Below are 18,654 nucleotides of genomic sequence, written 5' to 3'. Positions count from 1 at the left end.
GTATGTACTTACTGTAATGCCTAGAAAACAATGACATCTGTCATGTCCCATACATGTGGAAACCATGGCAGATGATTCTGTCATGCAGAGATACAGTACCACTAACAGCCAGTAGACGCTGGCTGCATAATGTCTCCTGCCCCACAAACTGCCAATGTGTTTTTCAAAATACAAAAGCAATATCTTTTTTTCCCCCACAAAACCTTATGGTTTCATTTGCTAATTTTGCTTCATTTTTTCTTGTGGAAGTTTAAAATAAGTGCAAATATTTTCTTTGGCTCCAGTAGCCGACAGTTGGCGACAGAAATCAGGCTTCAAACAACCCTTCCGTTATATAAGGCTGACATCATGCCACATCCATGTTTTTACAATCTGTAGTCCCAGAGCTCCAAATTAGCATATTGTCAACTTCCTGTGTGTTCCACGTATCTCAAAACATCAACTTTTCACGAGCTAAGAGGAACTGGCTTGGTTTCAGCTTTATGACAATGATTTTCAGAAAATCCAATGGGTTTTAAATTACTTGCTTATCTTAAGGAATAGGACCATTTTCTCAACCAACAAAGGAACAGTTAATCATTGTTTATCTCGATGTGTATATTTGAAACAAATGAACAACAAAAACACATTTTTTGTATGGTTGCTGATTACAAATACATTTCATTCATCTTGATTTAAGGCCACTGCTCACACAGCTCAAAAGGGAAGTGGTGTGCAGAAGATGGGTATCGTGTTAATGTGTCGTAACAATGTCTGCTACCTGCTATAAAAGTCAGAGGCCCATTTAATGCTTTCCTAGCAGATTTGTAATATCTGTGTGCATCACTTCAGAGTAGCACCTCGTTCTCTATCCTTGCTCCCCAGTCGCCTCTCTCAGCTAATGGAGCAACAGGACCGAGGCGAGGGAGTCACACCTGAGCAGAAAAATTACCAGGAGCTGATGGAAACCATCTGTCCACACAGCATTTTGATGCATAACTCTGATTCCCAGGTTCCCCATCCCAAATGGGCGTGAGCGGCAAGACCTCATTAGCAAAAGATGGAGGCCTTTGGCGGGCAAAAAACAGAGATCGACTTCATAAAGAAAACAGGAGGACTGCCAATGAGAGGGGGGAAAGAAAGGAGATCCTGTTAGGAGTAAAAAGCTGTGAAGCTAAAATCAACCTGACCTCTCTGAAGAGACTGTACGGGGAGAGTGAAGAGAGGATGAAATCATACTTAAGTGGCTACAGCTGCTGGATAGGTAAAGAGATCCATTCATTATAGGAGAAATGAAACTGATGATCAAAGACAGGATGTAAAGAAATTCACACTGGACTCGGATCAAAAATATGATTCCTATGATGTCCCATGGCCTTGCATGACCTGAATATGAACAAACTGCTTCTTCTATAGGTTAATAAAGAGAGACAGAGATGGGAATTCACTTCAGTAAAACTCCAGTGAACTGAAACCACACCATTAACTGCACAGGCCAGGCAAACACGCTCAGCTCAGGCCAACTGTGAGTCTGTCACTGACAATTCATGTGATAATAGCAGCCTGTTTGTGTTATCATGCTCCCCTTGGGTAATGAAATGTTATATTCATGCTGGGTTTACTTTGCCCAGCACAGTGGAAGCAAAGCAGTCGGCCAAATATGGGAAAATATACCCTGTGTTGCTCAAGGTAATGCATTGCTTGAGTCTCTTATATAATACAATTCAATGACAGTGAAGACACTATAAGCTAAAGTAATTCATTATTTTCTACATTACTTTAAAGCTGCACTTATCAACATTTTCATATAAACAATGGATCAAATGACTGTAGAATGTGACATAGTGGAGAACCGACACCATCTCCACTCAGCTCTACAGAGATTTTTAGCCCATTTTTGCTCATTGTTTTGGTTTAAATGGCCCACAACTGAAAGAACTACTGTTTTGGTTCAGTCTCACTGCACTCAACCTTGTTCCAAACTACAACAGGCAGCTGTTGAGACCCCTACACACACACACACACACACACACACACACACACACACACACACACACGTTGACCCAACTCATTTTGCCAAGAGGACCAGAAATTAACCAACATTCCTACACTGGAAACCCCTGCCCCAGGTTTGCTGTATGTCAGTTATTCTACCCTCATTGATGTTAATGGGGTGGACACCTCTTAGTGTAATGCAATACAGTACAACTCAACACAGAGTAACGACTGAGCATTACAGTATAACCCTCATGTTGGTAGTATTTCTTGCATTGTTGCTCTGATTGATTACACTGGATTGGTTTTAGCTAGGTGTATCTAATAATATGGCAACTGAGTCTATAACAGTTTCCTGATCTGTACTGTTTCCTGACCATTGTGGTCATATCCATTTAAAAATCCTGACCAGAACAGCTTTAATAGGAATTTTACTCCTCCACATTGTGAAAATGTTGTTTTGCCTAAATTATTTTGCACTTTTTGCCCGTTTCAACAATCAACAACCTATGGCTCCAGCTGCATCCACTTGGCCAAAAAGATTGCTGAGCTGGAGGGAAGAATCCCCACACTGTACCAGATTTCAGATGGTACCAGACTGGTAGTCGCTCTCCTGCTGCTGTTGATCCACCTCCTCCGGTCAATGTCCCCCCACGACTCCTGGTTATAGCTCGGGGCTAAGCCTGAAGCCCTGGTCAGCTCCACTCCTTCCCACCACGAGTGCTGGAAGCTGGTCGGTGCTCGCAGCAGGAGGGAGGCGCCGTCCCATAGACCCCTCAGCTCACTGTCGCCTCCGATCCCTCCACCAACGTCTTTTTAACAAACTCAAAAACTGTGGAAAGTCCATTTTCATCTCAGGCCCTATCCCCACCTTAGGCTGGGGCATCGGACATTTTAGCCGACTGCTGTCCCTTCACACATGGCTGCAGGCAGCCTGTCCATCTCACAACGTATTTTTCTTTTTGGAAACGAGCCTCCTTTTTTAGCAGAGATGGTATCCACCCCAGCTTCCATGGCACAAGAGCACTTTCAGCACAACAGAACATTTTCCATGCAGTTACGACAGCCTCTCTTCACTGACTGTTATCTACAGAGATAATTTTTTCTATAAGCCTGTATCCTGTGGGGAATTTTCCTCCTTCGAAAGCCTGATGTTTTGTGTTAACAAACACCAGTCTATTTTATTTCTCTTAGTTTATCGACCTCCCAAATCTAATGGCATTTTTATCTCTGAATTCTCAGACCTGCTCTCTCTGCTTCTACCTAATTATGACCGGGTCTGTATTATTGGTGATTTAAAATATTCATATACGTTGTCCTAGTGATACACTCGCAGGGGAATTAATTCTTAACCTCTTAGAGTCTTTTAATTTTGTTTTACATCCCACAGGGCCTACACATGATAAGGGCCGTATTCTGGATCTCGATCGATCAAGATCGATAACATGAAAGTTATTAATTTCTGTGTATCTGATCATCGTTGTGTTATGTTTAATCTGTATTATCCTCCACCGCACAAGGTTACACTGGCCTCCATCCGCTCAGAACCAAATCAAGTCCACCTGTGGTTCAACGACCAAACCGGCTCCCTGAAGAGACAGTGACGCAAAGCAGAGCACGAATGGAAGGCCTGCAAACTCAATGTGTATTATGAGCACATAAAGGACTCAATGAAGAAATACAATGCTGCAGTCAATGATGAACGAGCAACTTACTTTTCCACTTGAATCTCTCAGAATGCCCAAAACTCAAAAGTACTGTTTAAAACACTTGACAGGATTGTTGGTGCACCCCCTAACATTAACTTGCTTGCAACACCTGACCTCTGAGAGCAATTTAAAATATTTTTCACTGAAAAAAATCAGATCCCAGACTGATAGTAACCGGCCCCATAATTTACCTGTCCCAGAGCCTTTAACCCATAGATCTTTTGATGTCCCATCCCTCAGTTCCTTTCCATCAGTGTCTCTCAATGATATGGTTAAGCACATGAAGTCATCTGCTTGCCCCTTGGATGTGGTCTCTACCAGACTACTGAAGAGTGCGGTCTAGACCTGCTCTATAGGAAAAGTGCAATGAGATAACTTCTGTTATGAATTGGCGCTATATAAATAAAATTGAATTGAATTGAAGGAGGCTATGCCTACTGTTGGCCCTTTCATCTTATCTACTGCAAATAGCTCCCTGACCTCCGGCTCTGTCCCGGCTTATTTTAAAGCTGCTCTGGTTGAACCTCTCCTTAAAAAACCCAATTTAGATCCCTCAACTCTGGATAATTGCAGACCTGTTTCAAAACTCTCATTTTTATCCAAGATCCTAGAAAAAGCTGTATTCAAACAATTAGTAGCATATTATGAAAGATAATAATTTATTCAAATTGTTCCAATTGGGTCTTCACAGTACTGAGACTGCTCTTCTCAAAGTCTGTAATGACCATCTGTTGGCTGAAGATGCTGGTGCGTGCTCTATTCTAGTTCTTTGGGACTTTCAACACACTTGATCATAACATGTGCACAAGTGCCTTGCAGAAATAAAACACTGGCTGTCACACAATTTCCTCCAACTAAACCTTACAAAATCTGACGTCATTGTACTTGGTCCCTCCACAAACAGAATTCAAATCATGGCAAACCTAGGTGAACTAGCAACTATGCAAAGCCCTTCCCGGTGTGATTTTTTGAACAGGACTTGTGTTTTGAACCCTATGTAAAGAAAGTTGTTCAGTCATGAGAAATATAGCCACGGTTAAGACTTTTATTTCACCCACAGATATGGAGAAACTCATCCATGCTTTTATCTCCTCCCGCCTCGACTGCTGTCACTCCCTATATACCTGTCTCAGTCACAAATTAAGCCACCGCCTACAGTTAGTCCAAAATGCTGCAGCTCGGCTTTTAACTCAATCCAAAAAATGTGACCATATCACCTCTCTTTTAGCATCCTTGCACTGGCTGCCTGTTTATTTCAGGATTGATTTTAAAATTCTTTTAATTTCTTTTAAGGCCAGGCATGGGTTGGTCCCTCCCTACATTTCTGCCCTTTGAGCCAGGATGCAGGCTGAGATCCTCTGGTAGGACATTGCCATTCTGAGGTCGAGGCTGGAAACCAAAGGAGACAGGGCCTTTGCTGTCAGGGCCCCCACACTCTGGAACAATCTGCCCGAGGAGATCAGGCTTGCAGAGTCAGTCGCCTGTTTTATCTCACTTCTTAAGACACATTTTTATAAAAAAGCTTTTATTGTGTGATGCCTATTTTTATTTTGATTTGTTTGTGTGTTTTATATTGATTGTTGTAAAGCACTTTGTTACCTGTATTGAAAAGTGCTATAGAAATAAAGCTATTATTATTATTATTAAAGCTATTAAGTCGTATTTGGAACAAAAGTAAATATGATTCCAGGCTCTCCTCCTCCTTCAGAGGATGCATGCTTACTTAACTACAAACCAAAAACTGATACAGGTAGTGCATCGTAAAAAAATATGGGATGCTCAGGAGGAGGCAGATGGGACAGCAGGCCTCTGAGTGTTGGGAGTTAAGCGGATGCATCTCTGAAACAGAAACACATGGACGCCTTGTGAGCAGTGCAGCAGAGAAGGCTGGATGAGCATATGGAAAGGGGATCACAGGGACCAACGCCAGACAGACACATGGAGACAGAAAGGAACAGCATGAGGAGAAACATGCTCCAACAACTCAGCAACACCTGCCTCAGGTAGGAAATTCCACACATATAGATATGTCACAATCAGGAGCGCGGTCTTTACACATCCAGATTATCAGCATATAATTCACAAAGTGTTGCAATCATAAATAAGAGATGGCGTAGTTTTGTGCTACTTTTTGAAATTTAGCTGTCAGCCCAAAACGATATTTTTAATATTTAATCAAAACTACCATAAATATCTAACCTTAAGCAAGTGTTTTAAGTAGGCCAACATCAGCACTCTGTAAAAGTGCAAAACAACGCAGGGTCCATCTCAACACAAAAACAAATGATCAACCGGCAACGCACTACGTTAGCCAATCAAATATGTGCCAGACATACTGCTTTCCTCCTCTTCCTGTTTCCTAGATGCATGATAGAGTGATAGCTGTCATGATAACTTTTCAAAATTGGAAAATCTTGTCTCATTGGCCTATTGACCTTATGTGTTTCAGCAGCAAGGAAGTGCTCCAACTCAGGTGTTTCGTCTTTTAAAAGTTCTGTATATATGAGCTTCTGAACATTAATGTACATACAAACAACTATTTGCTATGTGAAGATATAGTGGAGTAATGGCGTCCTGAGCAGAGGAGGACGTCACCCCCCTGAGAAATAGTCTAAACCCCTCATAAAACTGTAAACCGAAAAAATCAAAAAGCCACCGCTTTCTCAACAATACTTCTCTACAGCAAAGGTTTCATCAATCAGCAGCTGGACTCCATATACACTGCATATAGCTGTCCCCTGTTCAAACTGAATCAGCACTGATACAACAGACTGAGCCACATAAGTCATCATTTATACACATGCACACGAACACACACTCATCGGCCATGTCTGCACCGTCAGCGCGTATCAGTATGCACACACACACACACACACGCAGAGCAGTAATAACCGGGCGATGACAGGCAGAGGAGGCTGTGCTTTAAAAACAGGATCACTGTACATTTCAACAGCAGACTGCCGAGTCTGATGTAACCAGATTTCAGTGATAACACGTTAGCAGTGTGTCTGGACATTTTCAATGAGTTACTCATAATTCATAAAGGGACAGATGGCAGGGGCATGAATTTCTTTCCTGGACCTTTCACAGAGTAAATATCAAAACACACTCCCTGGCAGTGTGGCAGCTATTCTTTGTGACTTGCTTGCTGAATTAGGCCAACTGATGCTCTGCACACTATCTAACATAGCCACAGATATGCAGTTTTGTAAAGAAGACACATTAACCGTCAGGAATTAGGATGAGTCATTGACTTGTGGTGGGCCAACTGAGCTAGGCAGCAGTGTTTGGATGTGTTCCTGGCCAGCAGGATGATGAATCTCTCTCTCTCTCTCTCTCTCTCTCTCTCTCTCTCTCTCTCTCTCTCTCTCTCTCTCACAGCTATCAGCCTGTGTTTAATGTTTCCTTCCTCCAGTGCCAAGAAGATGTCTCCAATAGCGCTGAATCCCACATTGTGCTAGACAGCAAAGCGTCCGCCGAGTGCCAGGGCACCAGCGAAACACTTACTCTGTGTGTCAAGGGGTCACAAGGCTAAGTGGGCTTAATGTGCAAACAAGCATGGCCGAACAGCTAAGTAGCATCTGGGGGGAAGAGGGGAAGCTAATATGAAACTCCATCAATGAAATGAAATGTTTCTAGGGATGACAGAGCTGGGAAAGAAATGTCAGGCATACATTCAAAACACATGGGAGGTATTTGAGGGAGCCTGGATGATTGAGCTCCTACTGGAGCCTTGAAAATGGACTTTCTCCAGAGCTTTGGTTTGATGTGAGAGAGAAAGCTTGGAAGAGAGAGAGAGACCGCGAGACTAGACTGTGTGTGAAAGGGTGTGTGTGTGTGTGTGTGTGTGTGTGTGTGTGTGCATGCGCGCGTCTTCGTCTCCAGAGGACTTAGGGACGGAGCAGAGGAACGCTCAATCACATCAAGCTGTTGTGCTGATGGATGGAAGCACCAGGCATGCGCGTCTGTTTCCTGAGAGAGGAGTCCGGGTGTGATGTGCACACAAAGAGACAAGCAGCACATTAACACGAGCTGGCTCTCCACTCTTTTTGAGAATTTGGCAAAGCCCAACCTGTCATGTTAGAAATACTGAGTGGAAATGGAAAAATCCAAAAAGTTTCTGTGCTCACTCAAACCAAAAAAAAAAAAATAGATTTTGTCAGTTCAGATGTTATGCCAAATGTTTCTAGTGGTGCTGAGTCGTGCTTACCATGATTTGATAAACTAATGGTTTACAGAGATTTTATTTGCAGCTCCATCAAGCAATATTTTTGGCATTAAAGGGTTGGTTCATCCAAATAACAAAAAAACAAAACATATTTTGCAACTTCCCATAGAGCTATTTATCATGCAGATGGTTTTGGTTTGATTTTTTCCAGCTTTGAGATGTCTGTCTCTGAGATTTCAGCATCCACCCCAGTGCGATGGAGGTGAATGAAATTCACAGCATTTTCCCAAGTAGAAAATTTGCATGTTACAATTTGTATATCCATCTACACTGAAAGCATACAGTATATACAAAGAGTGTTACAAGTTTAAACAAGTATATTTCTACCAATATAAAATTACACTGAAGCATGTAAGCACTACTAAAGTGTCCCATCTGTTCAGTCCACACCAACTCTGACCTCAGAACAGCTGTCTGTCTGCAGCTCCTCCTACTGTATTTGGCGGCCCTAACTACCCCAAATATCCGACAATTTCAATAAATTAAGTTTATCCTAAATCCAGCTGTCCAGAAACGGATTCCTGGTTGCTCTGGATGATCCACAGACCTTACTGTCAACAGTCCACAGGGAGGTCTGTACATTATCCAGCCTAACTGAGACATGGACACACCACTGTTGAGTTTGTTTGTTGAGTCAGTCATTGTGCATTCACCTCCAGCAGCACTGGGGTGGAGACAGAAGCCTCGGATATCTCAAAACCTGGACCACTAAAGCCCGAACTATCTGCATCCTGCTGGTAGTTAGTGAGAACAAACTAACATTTTCTGAAATATATTTCACAGAAGCTAGTGCACCAAAGTTGGGATGCAACACTAGAGAATTTTAAACAAAGGGATTCCCATGTTGCTCGGTTTCTAAGAAATGTCCTAACAAGTTAGCAAAACAATGTGAAAAAAAGTGTGGTTGGTGTGAGTCTGCTTTCTGACTCTAACGGGCAAAACTCACTTTAAGCAGCTTTAAGCAAAAAGTTAATTGCTGGCCCCCCTTGGATGGTGGAGGAGTTTACATGTCCCCACGGGTCTGGAAGCTGTTGTACCTGTGGCTCCTGGTAGGGTCATCAATAGCAAAGTGGCCCTTGGCAAGGGGTGAGACTAAGAGCCATTCACAGATTAGGATGAGAGAGGATTAGAAGAACTCTCAGGTGAGCGTCTGCTGGTTGAGTCGGGATCATGGGGCCTGGCTTTTGGGCTCAGCCTCCAAAGACGACATGAGGTGGATGCCATGTGGCCTCACTACCTTCAGTCACAGGAGCAGGAACCCTGCCAGACTGTTGTGGTGAAGAGGGATCTGACCAAAGTGTACTTTGGCACCTTGGTGTTTAACCAGTGGTGACCCCAGGGCATCAGTGACCATGTCCAGGCACGTACAATTAACTGCCTCTCAAATCAAAGTGAACCACACTTTGTTCCAACACCAAGCACCCTCTAATTAAAGCAGATTAAGGTAGATCCCACAATATCTCTCCCGCGCTGAACCTCGTCTCAGCAAGACTAGCCTCATGAAAACTGAAGCTCTTTATACAAATGCAGTGTTTCTGTTGTTCTTTAATGAATCATTTTAAATTTACACTCCCTGATTAACGTTGTGAAACTCAACACAGGTCACAGCTGAATTTCAGTGATACTCGTGGGGAAATTTAATCATTGTAGCAGGAAATTGTCACAGATTGGTCACAATTGTAGGAATAAAGACAGTATTATGACAAACAAATGTCATTATTCTAGGACTAAAGTTAGAGAATTTCATTTTGCGAAAACTCCATCTGCTGATGAAGACCAAAAACTGCAGTTAAAAGCTCTGGAAAAAAGCTAGTAAGTTGACCTTTTCATTGTGATTATTTTGTCAAACTCATTACTTATATTCTTAAATTTTCCTCTGCCTTAATTCTTTAATTCGGACTTTATTCTGGGTCGTCTGACATTTTTCCTCAGAATTCAGAGATTCATTTCTGAACTATTTTCTCTTTCTGTCTTTCTTTTAACTATTTCAGTTTTTCTCGCTTGGCCATAATAATCTTTGATAGAAGAGCGCGTGTCTGTGAATGGCGGTAAATGTGCCTGTAGAGATCCAGTGTGGCTGTACCTCAGCAGGACAGATGCAAAGATGAGCATGAGTCCAGGCAGGCGGGGGGCACCCTGGTTGGGGGTGGGGTGGTGTGTGGAGGTGTCATCTCTTTCCCAGCAGGGGTGTGGTGCTTTCACAACCTGCACTGATGACAGGAATCCCAGGTTACCGCTGCCGACACGACCTGAGTGCTGACTTGTTATTAGAGCGATATCACAGGGCATGTAAACAAGTGCACCCTGTTGTTTGGCTGGGTGGGGCTTCACAGGGCCAATGCCACTAAAAAGACCTTACAAGACAAGGTGAGATGACTGACAGTGAATATATTGTCTTAAATGTCAGATTATCAGCCAGTCAGTGTTGAACCTGCCTCCTGAACAGAGCCAATCAATATGATTTATCGGATGTCTGAGTGGAGAAATGACTTCAGTGTAGTAAGACAGGACATTACACAGTCTTGCTCTGCCATAAAGAGCTGCTGACTCATCTACAGGAGTTTCATTAGTCTTAGGCTTTCAAGACTTTTAGTCCCATCATGGTTGAAATGCCGTTTCAGAGGAAGCCAATGATGGTTGACACAGAAAAATAAAAAGCTATTTGTACACAAAGACCAAGTGCCTTTGCTTTCCTTTTTTTTTTTTCTACCCCGGAATCCAACGGGCACCATTTATCACAGCCTTGAAGGGTTGGTGAAACCAATAAACAAGCTTTTCTGTTTTAACCTCTGGTGGGTCCGTCAGACTCATGCTGTTCAACCAAGTATAGTTCAAACACACAGGTCTTTGTTTTAAGTTCTAGTGGAGGTCCCAAATTTCTCACATGTACCCAATATGTCAGAACTTAGGAATGTGTATAAAATAATGTAGATGATCTACAGTAGTATATTTCCATTTGATTGAATAATGCAGCCATAAAAACATATACTTAGGTTAGAATTTGCAGCCAGTGTAAACATATACTTTATAGTTACAATAAAGTGTAAAGTAAAAGTGAAACAAGCAGATACCAAATAGGTGATACTGTCATACAGTGTGGAAAACAAACACACAAACAAAAAAAATAATGTTAAAGCTAATTAATTCACATTTTATTTAAAATTGCATCATTTCATACAAAAGCAGCTCAAGGTGCTTTGTATGATGATAAAACAATAAAACAGCAAATAGGTAAACTGATGATTGATGGAAAAGTGTTAAGTAGCATATTTCTGTACTCTATATCCAAGAGTATCAGGGCTCAAATGTAAATATATCAGTCTTAGACTGTGTCAAATCTCAAACCAGCCCTTGTGAGATCAGTGCTGGCACCAGACAAAGTCATTGGACAAGTATTTCATTTCTATGGGGGGCTAGAAGTGTTATTCTTCTTTCATTTAAAACTTATTCCCACTTTGTTTCATTTTCATTATTGGATGAAAATTCAGGCATCAACTGATTCTGATTCTGATTAATTTGTTACAGGCTGTTGCATCATGATCAATTTCTTTGATGTGATTGTATTCCTTTTCTAATGTCGATATTCTCATACAAACATTGCTAAGATGACCATCAGGTTAACTCGTCATACCATGAATGCTGCATTTTCCATCCAAAGCCAGAACTGTGCCAAGTATCAAATTTGAATTATGAATAACTGGCAGGTCATTAACATTTGTTCTAACATCATTCAGGACCTGATATTTATCGATCAGCATTGATCCATCTGTCATGGCAGAGGTTCGTACTAGTAGTAAAATTACGTGTTGTTTGTTCTGGGGGATTTAATTACCACTAAGCCTTATGCCAGATACTAACAGGCCATACATATAACTGCCTTCGGTGGCCAACAACAAGAAAGGGATGCAAGCCTTTGTGATGCCCACTAAAGTGTTATCACATTTGTGGTAGTTTCTGTAATGTTATAATGAATGTTTTTGAATATTTATTCAGGGGTAATTAACCTGGTTCCACCATCCATGCACTAAAATATGTAAATAGAGGTCAGGAGTAATTGTGGAGTTCGCCAGCAGGGGGTGGTGTGGTGCTTATTGTGCTCCACGAGGCTTTACCTCAGTTTTGTCCGCTTCGCGGTTTTCCTCTTTCTGCTGAGCGAGATGAAAACCGGACGCAGAGTTTGCCCTGTCTCATTTATTTCTCCTGTTTCCAGGTTGGTGGAATAGTAAACTAAGCTGAGTACCTGAAGTGTAATATGTAGACATTTCGCTGAATGTTTTAATGTCCGCTAATAAGGCTGTGTTATGAATATGTGGACATATATGTACATATAGCAGTACCCGCATTTTCGCGCCTGCTAACGTCTCCTGTTGCTACCAAAGTCACGTCGGACAGAGTTTTATTTTTAGCTCCTTGAACATTTTTGTAAAGTCTTAATACTTTTGAAATGTTTGATATTGTGTAAGATGTTAAAAGCAAATGTTAAAAACTGAGTTTATGTAAGGGTTAAAAGCTAATGTTAAAAACAAATGTGATATTCTAAAATGGTTAAAAATCTGTCTGCTCAGGCATTTTGGGAAGAGTAAAAAAAGACTTTAGCTGGAAATGGAAAATGCATTTAGTAAGCAAATGTAAATGGTAACATAAGCAATGTTTTTTATATGAGGATAACATAAGATATGTTTTATTTTGAGGTGAAAAGAGACAACAAGGTTGGTTACAAGGTAACGGTGGTTATTGTCATTTTGATTTATTTAATCACACAAAACTTATAACTCAGAATTTGCTGAAAGATGGAGAAAAAAAGACAAATTGTATTTTATTTTGAAGTTGCGTTTATTTCATATTGGACATTGAGTGTTGTAACAGAGGAGGATTTAAATTGTGAATGGCTAATAAATCCTCTCTCCTCTTTCTGCTGAGCGAGATGAAAACCGGACGCAGAGTTTGCCCTGTCTCATTTATTTCTCCTGTTTCCAGAGAGAGCATATAAGCTGTTTACGTGGTGCCAGACAGTACCTGTAACACCTTACCTGAAACTCAGACGAGCCCAGCTTTCCGGCGTCTCGCCTTACTCGTTCCCGCAGTGTCACTCACCGGGGCCGACCTTAGCGACTGCGTGGTCGGTCTGACCACGCAGTCGCTAAGGTCGGCACCGGTCCTCTTCTCGTGTCAACAGCTGTACATGGAGCTCCACACTGATTTCAGTTCATTTAGGTTAACAAACAGATGAAGACAGAAACTAAACCAAAATACTTCAGGAATGAGTCATCATGCATTGTCCATCATTGTCTCAACAAAAGAGATGTACTTTTCGCAACACGTCACTCTCCTCTCTTCTTCCTCTACTCTCACTTCCCTTTAGTGTCTGCCCTCTGGCCGGTTCATATTAGGTAAGACCAGCCCTCTTGAGATTGGCAGCTAATCAAATATGACAAAGGACAACTTGTGACCATGATACAACTAAACTAGCCAGTGGCAAGCCGCTAGAGGGCACAAATAGGCTGCAATTCCAATAAGGTCCAGGTGCCTAGAGCACTGGGTCTGTGAAGGAAAGAAAAAGTAAGGTAAGAAAAAGTCTGCTTATAACCTCCCAAAAGTCTGCATTAACCTTTCGAATCCAACACCAGACAAATTCCACACAAGTGGAGACTTAAATTTAAAATCAGACATGAGATGCGACCGAGGAGTGTAAAACATAATAATAATCTTTATTATTTTCAGAATATTACAACAAAGACAAAATTAATTATTAAAAAGAGAACCTTCCAAATTTACTTTACTGCCCCTGTTAAGCGTGTCATCTCTCTGGCCAGAGCGAGCCACTGAGCCAAAGGAGCAGTGGGACTCCATTTGTCTCTGGCCTGTGGCCTCATTGCAAAAGCACTAATTATGTCTTCCCCATTCACAGCTCCCATTTGCATGCAGAGTTCAGGAGGAGTTCATTTGGTTTGACAGGACCTCATCTGTAAATCCAAATGGACTTTAAATATTATGTTGTTGCTGTTTCAGGCTGTAATTTGGGTTGAGAGGGTAAGGTGTGAGCTAGAATGGTACCTACTTTTATTAGTGTAATGTTTTATTTCACCTTCTTTTTAAGTTGTAACAAATCACATAAAGCACTGTATAACTTTTGAAAAAAGCAATAAAACACACCTTTCTCATTTCAACACACTCAGAGGTTTTGTTGCTATAGCCATACCAGGTCTAGTATGACCAGTAGCTTAAAGGGGCAATTAACATAAAAAAATGAACTAAACTTATCAACAGAATTTGAAAATGACGTGATACAACTAACCAGCCACTCATGTTTAGTTGTATCATGTGTGATGTCACCGATAACAGAGTTGGGAAAGGGGCGGGGCTAAGGTAAAGTTAGAATCAACTTGACCAGAAGTAATTGGCTGGGAGAGAGAGGCTGACAGTTATGATACCCAACCACAGTGGGCCAGCACCCGGCAGCCCAATCACCTGGGACCTGATTCCACAGGAGAGGAGCTTGATAACTGAAGGCTCTGGCTCCCATTCTACCTTTGGAGACTCTAGGAACCACAAGTAACCCTGCATCCTGGGAGCGCAGAGTTTTAGTGGGGTGATAGGATACTATGAGCTCTTTAAGATTTGATGGTGCCTGACCATTAAGAGCTTTGAGCTGGATTTTACAGGGAGCCAGGGCAGAGAAGCTAATATTGGAGAAATATGATCTCTTTTCCTAGTTCTTGTCAGTACACATGCCTGCAGCATTATGGATCAACTGGAGAGTCTTAAGGGACTTATTCAGGCAGCCTGATAAGGAATTGCAATAATCCAGCCTAGAAGTAACAAATGCATGCACTAGTTTTTCTGCGTCATTTTGAGACAGGATGTGCCTGATTTTTGCAATGTTACGTAGGTGAAAAAAGGGCAGTCCTTGAAGTTTGTTTGATGTGGGAGTTTGGGGCCAAGTACAATAACAATAACAGTTTTTTCTGAGTTTAACATCAGAAAATTGCAGGTCATGCAGCTTTTTATGTCCTTAAGGCATGCTTGAAGTTTAGCTAACTGATTAGTTTCATCTGGCTTGATCGATAGATATAATTGGGTATCATCCGCATAACAATGAAAGTATAGTGTTTCCTAATAATATTGCCCAGAGGAAGCATATATAAGATGAATAGAATCGGTCCAAGCACAGAACCTGGTGGAACTCCGTAACTAACTTTGAAGTGCATGGAGGATTCATTTTTGACATGTACAAACTGAGATCGATCTGACAGATAGGATTTAAACCAGCTTAGTGTGGTTCCTGTAATCCCAATTAAATGTTCCAGTCTCTGTAATAGGATGTGATGGTCAATGGTGTCAAGCGCAGCATGCAAGATCTAACAAGACAAGTACTGAGATAAGTCCATTTCACCAGTGCTGTCTCTGTGCTATGATGCACTCTAAATCCTGACTGAAAATCCTCAAATAAACTATTGTTATTTAGAAAGTCACACAACTGTCACAGCCTGTCATGTTCTCACTAGCCAGTAATCCAAGACACCTGTCACCTATCATACACCTGCACCTAATCAGCACTCCACTCCCCTATAAAACACCATCCCTCACCTCAGTCAGTGTCCGGTCTTGTTGGAAATAGGACAGATCTCTGCATCCACCTTATTCAACGTCACAGACTCCTACCTCGCTTCATCGAAATGTCCTCCCGGCCTTCGAGCTCCAGTTCCCGATCCCGTGCTTCTCCAACCTCCCGAGTGTGTTTCCTTCAGTCCCAGATCTCCGGTTCAGCTACCCAAAGAACGGTATCAATAACTTTCCTACACTACGTCAGTTTGCATCGTGAACAATAAAACCTCCTGTCTCATCTTGGTGTCTCCGGTCTCCTCTGTCTGTAACAACAACTGATTGGCGACTGCTTTCTCAAGGATCTTAGAGAGAAAGGGAAGGTTAGATATAGGTCTATAGTTGGCTAAAACCCCTGGATCAAGAGTGGGCTTTTTAAGAAGCAGTTTAATTACAGCTACTTTAAAGGACTGTGGTTAATAACCTGTTAATAAAGACAGATTGATCATATCTCGTAAAGAAGTACTAACTACGGGTAAAACTTCTTTAAGCAGCCTAGTTGGGATTGGGTTTAAGAGACAGGTTGATGGCTTAGATGAAAGAAATCGTTGAAGAAGGTCAATGGGGGAAAAAAGCAGTCTAAATATATATCAGGTTTTACAGCTGTTTCTAAGGTTCCTGTCTGTAAATTGTTGCAGGTTGAGGGCAGGATGTTTTGAATTTTGTCTAATAATTATAATTTTATGAAAGAATTAAAATTGTATCATTAAAGTTGACTGGTTAATGTGCTCTCTGCAAGCTGATGCCCATGCTCTGAAAAAGATTGAGGGGGAAAGAAATATCAAGATGAACTTAATTAGAATCACTAAGGAATTCAAAAAGATTCAGATTTGCTATGCTATTTTCCCTGACCTTAGTCAAAGTATCCTTGCTGATAGACGCAAATGTGATAATATTGCTGCTTTCCTGGATAGTTGATGTGTGTTGATGTTTGCAAATAGGACAGAGGTGTATCCTGACGCAATGACACGTGTCATCCTGGGTGGAAACTTTTGGGCTTACATAGAAAACAATGGATGCAGGTGTTGTGACACACGACAGACATCTTTAACGGTGCATTCATTTTTTCTTTTTGGTCACTTGGGTGCAGCGAAACAAGCTGAAAACACAATATCTCACATATAATATTTATATAATGTAAATACATGGAGACAAGTTTGATGAGAGCGGAGGTTGTGGACCAATAACCAAAACAATGAGCTAAAAGAGGCTAAAAAGCTCTGCAGAGCTGGGGGGAACTGCAGAGTTGGTGATTTTCTGTGGGTTTGTCACTACAATTATACTACTATTATACTATTAGAAGTCACTATTATACGAAAATCTTTAATAGAGAATTGCAGAAACTTGAAACTTTCTTGAGCAAGGTAATATCAGTAAATATCATGACTGCTTTTATTGTTGTCCAGGTTACGTGGTCATTATCATATTTGAAAGTGTGGATTCATTTAACAAAGATGCACTGCATTACAACTAACAATTACGAGAATAAAAGCAGGCATGATGCGCACTGTGAGGGATTTAATTCATCACATACTGTCTAAACCGTAAGGTTGTCATTTAGTGTAAATGCTACAGATTTGGTAGATGTATTATTTTTTATACTGGGAGATTTTCTTACCTCTTGACTGTGAGCATTTCCTGTCATAGAGGGCTTCTGGGAAGTATCAGCCTGTACTCCCACAGCCTCTGCCATCACTCCACCAAATTCACCTTGAAAGCACTTTATAAGGCATTCATTAGCTGACTATTAGAGCTGTGCAGCTCCACAGTTCTAACTGCCATCACTTAGAGCGAGACTAGCAGGGACTCCAGACAAAACATGACTCAATTTTCCACTGTAAACATAATAACCCTCCACGTGTTCAGCACATTAACAGCAGTCCTACCTTTGGATTTTGGACATAGAGAGAGGAAATTAAAGCTAATAGAATTAACATGATCCATGTAAAATACTGAATTAAACTGCGAATAGACTTAAAGAGATGCAGATGACCAATAGCTACAGGGAATACAGTCCCAACTGTAGGAAAACACATAGTAATAGCTGGGAAATGCCACATCAGGGGTTTCCTCATGAGGCGGTTAACCAAAAAAACACCAACACCTTGCTGCTGTCAAACAGTTTAATTATCACCAAGCATTCATCAATGAGCATCCAAGCAGCAAAAGGGTAACTCTGCTACACAGACATTCAGTCTCTGAGGAATCAAGGGTAATATGAACAACTCATGATTACTGGTAATTTCCCTACCACATGCAGAGGAATTGTGTGGTCAAAGCCATTTCTGAGGAACTTATTCAGTAATGAAGTGTCTCCTTAGTCATAGTAGAGAAAAAAACAACAGTGACCTCCTGGAGCTGTCAGTGAGTCTAGACACTCCCTAACAAGTTTTGGGAAATGTATTGCAAAATTGCTCATGATTCTTTCCTTGCAACTCCTCTTTTTATAACTAATGTACTTGAAACAGAATTTGTCATTCACTTCTTTAAATTTAAAGCCGCCATGTGTAGAAATTTAAGTTGGACTTTGGCAATCAGTAATGCACGTCAAATCTCTTAGTAAATGGGCTATTCTTGTATAGCGCCTTTCTAGTCTTCCGACCACTCAGTGCTTTACACTACATGCCACATTCACACACTGCAAGGTCTTCTTTCACACACACTCAGTCCGATGGCACAGCCTTTGGGAGCTATTTGGTTTTCGGTATCGGGGACACGCGGGCTGGGGGAAGCCGGGGATCGAACCGCCGATCTTCCGATTAGTGGGCGATCCACTCTGCCTCAAAGCCACAACATGCATGTCATCTGAATATTCTTAAATATAGCCTACTGTTGTCACCATAAGTATTCTACACGTGTGGTTGTAGAGAATGTTAAATGTAAACTCTGTTAAAAACTTACAAAAATTAAAGCTGTACTCCTCAATATTTTTATAATAACAATGGCTCAAATGACTGCGTAATTATAAAGGTGTAGTTCTTGGTGACGAACTCCAGTGGTGGAATGTCACCAAGTACATTTACTTAAGTACTGTACTTAGAGGTGAGTATGCAATTCTAATCCACTACACGTCTTTTTGTCAAATTCAGCGAATATCTCCTCACGGTCCGCTAGCTGTCCGTTCAGTGTGATGGACTCTGG

The sequence above is a fragment of the Siniperca chuatsi genome, linkage group LG24 (assembly GCF_020085105.1).
Source record: "Siniperca chuatsi isolate FFG_IHB_CAS linkage group LG24, ASM2008510v1, whole genome shotgun sequence".
NCBI lineage: Eukaryota > Metazoa > Chordata > Actinopteri > Centrarchiformes > Sinipercidae > Siniperca > Siniperca chuatsi.
The sequence above is the reverse complement of the archived record's forward strand: the minus strand, read 5'-3'. Positions refer to the sequence as shown.